This window comes from Eptesicus fuscus, chromosome 1, assembly GCF_027574615.1.
Source record: "Eptesicus fuscus isolate TK198812 chromosome 1, DD_ASM_mEF_20220401, whole genome shotgun sequence".
Lineage (NCBI taxonomy): Eukaryota > Metazoa > Chordata > Mammalia > Chiroptera > Vespertilionidae > Eptesicus > Eptesicus fuscus.
In genome coordinates this window covers 128,293,851-128,302,502 of record NC_072473.1, presented here as the reverse complement: position 1 = coordinate 128,302,502, position 8,652 = coordinate 128,293,851, and the positions used below count along the sequence as shown (strand labels likewise).

Here is an 8,652-nt window from a genome sequence, read left to right as displayed (position 1 = left end):
CTAGGTACAGTGTGAAAAGTTTCCGAGCTGATAAGGGAGTAGCATTGGCCCAGGAGGGTTCCTGAGGAAGGAAACCTTGATCCAGGAGGTTTGCACTCTGGAATTGCCAGTGCAAATACCCACTATGCCTCCTTTCTCATGCTTATTAACACAGACTGCCCATATCCATCCCAGGAGAGATTAAAAGAGCTTCAGATTTAGAAGTCCTTGTGGGCAGCTGCTATCAAAGGAACCAGGCAGAGGGAAGAGAAACAATATTAAGAATAAATAGATCATATCTAAAATACCTTTATTCTTATTTGTGATTATACCTGTGTGTATAGTATGTATATTTTTATGATTGTCATGCATTAACAACAAAACCTTCCATTACCGCACACACACCCCTAGGACCAGCAGCCCAGTGATGAAAAACCTAAACAAGAGGAGGCACCCCCTGAGAATCTGGATGTTACACCTGAGGAAGAGGAAGCAGATGCAGGAGCACCTGAGCTTCCAGGTGAAGGGGAAGGGAAGAAAACTGCCTGTGGAGGGCAGTGGGTCTCTCTGACTATCATATTGTGCATACCATAGCTGTTGGAAAGTCAGTGTAAAAAAAATACACAGGCCGCTGGTGTGTTCACTGGCTGAGCATCAACCTCTGAACCAGGAGGTCATGATTGAATTCCCAGTCAGGGTATAAGCCCACTTTGCAGGCCCCATCCTCATTGTGGGACATTCAGGAAGTAGCGGATCAGTGATTCTCCCTCATTATTGTTTCTGTGTCTCTCCTTTCCAGTTGGATGTCAGTTAAAATACATCTGTAGATATAAAAACCTAAGTGACCTTTACAATGGAATGACCGGAACAACTGGTCATTGAGACGTGAACTGACCACCAAGGGGCAGACGCCCCAATCGCCAAAGGGGCCTACCAGCCAACTTCCTGGTCCCTACCACCAGCTGGCAGGTCCCGCTCAACCAATGACAGCCATGCCCTGGGCTGGGACAGGAAACTAGGAGTGGGTGTTGGCAGACACAGATGGCGAGGGAAGGGGGGAGGGAACCACATGGTGGCCGCATGCAGGCAGCGGGGAAGGAAGAGGTGGAGAGGCAGAGAACCTGATTGGCCCTGATCCCAAGCCAGGCCTTCAGACCCCACCCATTCACATATTCATGCACCAAGCATCTAGTTTAATTTTAAAATGCAATGTAAAAATTTCCTGGAAATCCTATACTGCTTTTCTTTACCTCAATTATTTCCTTCTCTTAGTGTTAGCCCATCCACCTAGGTCTGTCCATTCTGCCACAAATGGCAATATTTCATTCTTTGGTATGGTCTCATAATATTCCAGTGTGTATGTGTGTGTGTACCACCATTTTTTATCCACTTGTCTATTGATGGGCACTTGGTTTGCTTCCATATCTTGTATAACGCTCTAATGAACACAGGCAAGCATCTATTCTTTCTGATGACTGTTTTGGAATTCTTCGCATATCGGTTTAGAATTTATAATCACCGGATCATAATGCAGTTCATTTTAAATTTTTTGAGGACCCTCCACCCGGTTTTCCTGAGTGACTGCATCGATCTGCATTGGGCCAACAGTGCACGTGGGTTCCCGTTTCTCCACATCCTCATCACAAGATACTGTTTGTGGGTTTAAGTTCATTGAAGTTTCCATGCGCATTTCTCTGATAACTAGTGACATTGAGCATCTTATCATATTTCTATTGGCCACTTGTAAGCCCTAAGAGTCTATTCAGGTCCTCTGACCAGTTTTTAATTAGATTTTTTGTTTGTTTTGGTTTTGGTATTGACTTATGAGACCTCTTTTTTTAAAATATATTTTATTGATTTTTTACAGACAGGAAGGGAGAGGGATAGAGAATTAGAAACATCAAAGAGAGAGAAACATTGATCAGCTGCCTGCTGCACACACCTCCTATGGGTGATGTGTCCAAAACCAAGGTAAATGCCCTTGACCAGAATCGAACCTGGGACCCTTCAGTCCACAGGCCGACGCACCATCCACTGAGCCAAACCGGTTAGGGGTGTATGTCTTCTTTTTAATTTTTGGATATTGACACCTTATTGTATGTCCAATTAGAGAATATCTTCACCCATTCGGTAGTTTACCTTTCCATTTTTTTATCCCATTCTTTGCTTTTCAAACCCCTTTTAATGTCTGATCTATCTTCTTGAGAACATAGGTCATAAAAAATATTGCTGAGAGAAATGTAAGAGATTTTATTGCCTGTGTTTTCTTCTAGGAGGTTCATGGTTTTCAGTCCTACATTTAAATCTTTAGCCCATTTTGTGTTTATTCTTGTGTGTATGGTGTAAGAAGTTGGTCTAGTTTATTTTTGTACATGTTATCTGTCCTATTTTGCCAACTCCATTTACTGAGTAGACTTCCTTTATATAATGCATGTTTTTGGCTCCTTTTTAAAATATTAATAGACCATAGAGACATGGGTTTGGTTCTGGGATCTCTGTTCTATCCCATTGATCTATATTTTCTGTGCTTTAATTTCCTTCTATAAGGGAAATGCTTTTGGTTTCTTCCAGGTGAGTATATTACCTTTGGATTTTTCACATATAGCCTTTATTATGATAAATTATGTTTTCTTTATTCCCGATTTGCTAACAGTTTCTATCATAAGTAGGTACTGGATTTTACCAAAAAAAAATGTGTTTTTTGCTGTATCTCTTGACTTGTTCACATAATCTTTCGCCTTCATATTGTTTTTGTTGAGTATCACATTAATTGATTTGTGGGTATTGTACTGAACTTGCATCCCAGGAGTAAATGCCTCTTCATCAGGGAATATGATTTTTTTATTTATTGAGCAGTTTTGTTTGCCTGTATTTGGTTGAGGATTTTTGCATCTATGTTCATCAGAGATATTTGCCTATAATTTTCTTTCTTGTAGTGTCTTTATTTGGTTTTGGAATTAGGATTATGCTGGCCTCATGAAATGAGCTTGGGAGATTTCTCCCCTCCTCAATTTTTTTTTACAATAGTCCTAGTAGGATAGGTGTCTGTTTTTCTCTGAATGTTTGGAAAAATTCACCTGTGAAATCATCTGGTCAGAGACTCATTTTTTGGAAGTTTTGTTGTTGTTGTTGTTGTTGTTGTTGTTGTTGTTTTTTTTGTTGATTTTTTACAGAGGTGATTTCATTAGTTGTAATAGGGCTATTCGTATTTTCTGTTTCTTATTCAATTTGGAAGGTTATATGTTTCTAAGAATTCATCCATTTCTTCCAGATTGCCCCACTTGTTGGCATATGCTTAATCCTAAAATTTTCTTATATTCCTCTGTATTTCTGTGGTGTCTGTTGATAATTCTCATTCATTTCTTATTTCATTTATTTGAGTCCTCTCTGTTTTTTTAATGAGACTGGTTAAAGGATTATCAATCTCTATCTTTTCAAAGAACCAGCTCCGGGTTCTATTTACTTTTTGTTATTACAAATTTTAATGTTGACAATATTACTGGCATACAACTTCCCCCGCTTTGGCCGACCTCCTCCAATTTCCACATGTGCCTCCCTCGGCCTTCAAAAACATATTGACCATGTCCATCGGGTATGCATATATGATCTTTAGCTAATCCCTTTTTCTTTTGTATTTACTTTTTAAATTCTACTGTGTTTATTTTCACTCTGGACATTCTGATTTCCTTCATATGAGTTTGCACTTACTCTGTGCTTTTTCTAGTTGCTTTAGGTCTGAAATTAGGTGATTTGCTTGAAATTAGATAATTATATTGTAATTGTAATAAAAATACTATCCATGGTGTACACCTCAGATTTCATTGATAGCTGATGCTCTCTACTCGTATTAATACACTATGGTCATATATGGGGAATGTACATGTCTTTAGGTTGATCTTCAGATCGTCATTTAGAACAAGTTTCATACTACACAAAAACCAGGATGTAAAGGTCATCTTTCTATCACGTAGTATTACACTAGATTACAGGCTTTTTTTTTTTTCATGTAACTCAAGAAATGAATGTTACCTTTTCCTAATTTATTTTTCATGTTTACTGCTGAAATTGATAACTTTCTTTTTAAGGGACTGACCTGGAAGCTGATACCCAAGAAATGGTGATACTAATGACTAAGGGTGAACGTGGAGATAATCCTGAAGTCATTGGGCAACCTTATGCAAATCCAGAGCCCATTGGAATGCTGGAAGCAGGTATATTAGTAATTAAGAATGCAATTTATGTGTTTTCTGATTTTCACAATATTATACCTTTAATAACCAAAAATAACAAACGTAATATTACATGCGTAGACTCACATATAATGATATTTTGAACATTCCTTCAGACCCAAAAATAAATGACTGCCTGACTTAGAGATAATCAGATAGAGACACACACTGGTTTGCAGGCAAATTGAATTATAAAATATGAAAACATTTTCTTCCTTCTGAGTACAAGTACTTGAAACAACAGCTAATAAATCTTGGATTCTCTCATGATTTCTGCAGATAAAGCATTTGAAATAATTATCAGCTGTATGAAATATACAGACACACTGAAGTAGATTGTCCTACCAGCTTTAATATAATTTGTAAAATTTTGGGAGAGTTCTTAATTTCAAAACTGATATATGCTCTTACATAATGAATTCAAATACAATATATTAATTTTCAATGATCATCCTTGGATACTCTAGTTGTATTGGAAAGAATACAAAGCTACTTTAATTTTATGACTTGGTTGTCATAAATTATCTTCTTGAGTCACATTGAAACACCTGACCTGAAATCCCATAACTACTAAAATAATGAGTAATCACTCCACTGATGTTTCTTTTTCTATGTGTAGACATGGATACCTGTTCTTAGATTCTGTCAAATTTTGAATTCTTCTGGCTCAAAAAAACAATTGCATTTTAGTCCTTTCCCCAATGAAGCATCAAGTGATTGAATTATGAAGTACCAAGAAATAGTCCCGTTTTCATTTTCTCTGATCAGGTACCGAGGGTGCAGGCGATCATCAATGCTCAGGGCAGGTGTGAAGAAAACACCTATGCTAAACATGCTCACTGTCACCACTGTCAAATTTAATGAGTCCATGTTCCTTGTAGAAATATAGGTACTATGAGATCATGTTTTGTAGTCATATCAAATATGGCATATTTACCACTGAAATTGATAAACCTTTTAAGGGCCTGTCCTGGAAGCTGATCTCCAGGAAATGACTCAGCCAAAGACTGACGGTGAGGATGGAGACGAGCTTGAAGTAAAGGGCGAGATGTTACTAAATCTAGAGCACATTTATATGCCAGAAGCAGATATGTTATTTATTAAGACTGCAATTACAGAGACAATAAAGCATCAAACAGACTGTCAAATTACAGCAGGAAGGTTAGGGAGAGGTGGGGGAGATAACAGATCAACTGAAGGACTTGTATGCATGCATATAAGCATAACCAATGGACACAAAAACGCTGGGGGGCGAGGGCATGTATGGGAGTGGGGTTGGGGTGGGCAATGGTAAGATATGTACGCATATAATACCTTAATAAAAAAATGTGCTACAGATGACAATAAATAAATAAATAAACATAAGGAGAAAGGAACAAAGCAATTAAACTGAGGAGAAAAGATATAGTAAGTAATATGAGTATAAACCTTAAGGAAAATGAGAACTAATGCAATTAATAAATGAAAAGGATGGCTCTTAGGAGAGATACGTAAGAAGAGATTCCATTAGTTACATAATCTTGAGGAAAATGAAAAAAAGCCTAAGTGTACCCAATAAGGAACATGAACAGCAAACCAACAGATACTGAGTATTTTATTAAATTGAAAATAAAGATATTCTTGAACACTAAATTAATATTTTCAAAGAATGGATGGGATGGTTCGTAGACCAGGAAAACATCTTTTATCTAATATAATCCAGTAGCACCTGAACATCTAAAAATAGAATATACCATGGGAAAATTTCAGAAATTACTTCAGATTGTCCATCCTAAGCTCTTTTAATTAATGACATGATAATATATACATGAAACTTGATGAGAACATATCTTAAGCATTCTCAGCACAAAAAATAGAAGTTAACTAGGCAAGTTGAGGGATGGGTTAATGACATACATTTACCTTAGTAATCATACCACAATGCATAATATAGCAAATCACCATGTTTTACTCTTTCAATATATACAATATTTTTTAACTATTCCTCTAGAAAGTATTTAGAAAGCAATGAATTTTAGAAACCAAAGTTTTTTTTACTTGTCTAGGTATCTTTCTCATTCTCTCATTCTTCCTTCCCCTCTGCTTCCTCCTCCCTCCATTCATTCATTCTTTAAGTGTGTGTGTCTGTGTGTGTGTGTCGGTGTGTGTGTGTGTGTGTGTGTGTGTGTGTGTGTGTGTGCTTGCGTGTGTGTGTATTGTCTTTATGGTTGTTTTTCTGTATTACTGTAAGGCATTATATAAATAAGCTTCACATTGTGGTACGAAAAATGATACTACTGACGTAAAATTCGTGTGATTGTAAAAGTGATTATACAAATTGAAACTCATACAGTGTGAGAAAAGCATTATTTATACTTACACAAGATCTACAGATGGAATTGGGGATACGTGGCTACCCTATTTAAACAATTGCATAAAAGGGCTAAATGAGTCCAGAAAACCATTTTTGCTTTTTCTGCACCATAAGGAAGTAGCAAAGGCAGTACAGGCCTTTCTGTTTACTTCACATAGGCAGGAATAAATGTGAAAATTCTGTTTTAGCTACCTTATTGTCAGAATCGAAGCATTTCTTGTAAATGTTTTTTGTTTCTTAGGGGTTTTCTGTTGGATGGTGTTCAGATTTTTCAAAAAGTTTATACATTTCTTGCTTAGTACTTAAAACCACCTTTTAATATGTTCATTTCATTTCCTGTATTCTGAACTGGAACAGTCTTTTTTAGTTTCTGAGTACCAATAGAAAGAGTGGTGTGATTAATCAATATTGGTAAAATATGTGCATGGACGTCTGTCTTATAAATTCTAAACTTTGTCCTTTGTGTACCTTTAATGTCATCTAAATGTAATGAGAATAAGGAATGTTCCCACCAGTTCTGTTTCCTTGCAGGAGAAGGGAAACCACCCGTTTAAGGGAAGATGATCTGAAGACACACAGATTATTCTTTTTTTTTTTTTTCACACAGATTATTCTTAAGTTGGATACTATAGTGTTAAATAAAGTTCTCTCAATAAAGTTTTGCAGCATTTTCCAAGGAATCTTGCAAATCTTTCGTGGAGCATATTCCTAAACACTTGATGCTATTGAAAATTATGTCATTTTCTGACGTTTCATACTACAATTGAGCTTTCTCATGCAGATATATTTGTACATTGGTATTGTCTCCAGCAACCTTGTTATATATGACTAGAGGCCCCGTGCACAAAATTCATGAACTCGGGGGTGGGTCCCTCAGCATGGCCTGCGCCCTCTCGCAGTCCAGTAGCCCTTGGGTGATGTCCAACTGAGCTGGCAGTTGGACAACTTTCCGCTGCCATGGAGGAGGGAGAGGCTCCCGCCACCACCTCTGCACTCGCCAGCTGTGAGCCCTAGTTCTGGGTGAGTGGCATTCCCCCTGTGGGAGTGCACTGACCACCAGGAGAAACTTCTACGTTGAGTGTCTTCCCTTGGTGGTCAGTGAGCATCATAGTAACCGGTCGTTCTGCCGTTTCATTCATTTGCATATTAGCCTTTTATTATAGAGGATTATTCTTCCCAAATGGCTATTTCTAGATAGATGCTAAGTTTCACTATGCACAACCCAATCATTTCTGAATGCTAACAAATTTTTTTCTGTGTTTTTGAAAATTACGCTATATTGGCTGGTTCGCTCATTAGTTAGATTGTCATCCCTCAGGCTTACCGGACTTGGAATCAATTCCCCGTCAAGAGTACTTACCAGATTGCAGGTGCTATCCCCTGCCCCAGTCTGGTCATATGTGAGAGGCAGTCAATCACTGTGTCTATCTCACATGGTTATTTCTCTCTCTCTCTCTCTCTCTCTCTCTCTCTCTCTCTCTCTCTCTCTCTCTCTCTCTCTCTCTTTACTTTTTCCCTCCCTCTATCCCACCCTCCGCCCTTATCCCCCTTCCACTCTCTAAAAAAGCAATGGAAACAATATGCTCAGGTGAGAATTTTTTTTAAATATGCCTTTGTTTCCTTCTCTCGTTTTACAACAACACATTGAGACACGCAGTACAATGTTAATAGAATTGGGATTAGTTTTCCAAACTCCTTATTCCTGATAGGTGATGGGAAATTTTTAACATTTCACCATGTTCACAGTGGAGTGAAGGAGGTTCCATTCCAATCCCGGTCTGCTAAGAATTTTAATTTGGAATATATGTTGACCTCTATTCAGAAACTTGTGTAGTTGTTGAACTGATCATAGGATTGTTCCTTCCATTAATCTGTTAATATGGTGAGTTACATGGATATGTTCCTAGTGTTAATGACATCTTGTATTGCTTCGATGGATGGGCGCTTGGTCATGATATTTTATTCTTGTGAGTAATCTCTTGATACTTTGTTTAGGTTGTTAATGAATGACCACACGAGCGACATTAGCCCATATTTAATTTGATGTACACTAGCTTCCTGAAAGGAATTGGTAGGTAAAAACTCTTCTTC

At 37.6% G+C, this 8,652-nt stretch overlaps 1 long non-coding RNA gene across 1 annotated transcript; it reads left to right on the top strand.

The window, feature by feature from the left end:
• The first annotated feature begins 417 nt into the window (after positions 1-417).
• Positions 418-7,257, top strand: LOC129149663 (uncharacterized). Its single transcript, XR_008556520.1, has 3 exons — positions 418-499; positions 4,065-4,190; positions 7,093-7,257. It is a non-coding gene; the product is annotated as an uncharacterized LOC129149663 (long non-coding RNA).
• The last annotated feature ends 1,395 nt before the right edge of the window (positions 7,258-8,652 follow it).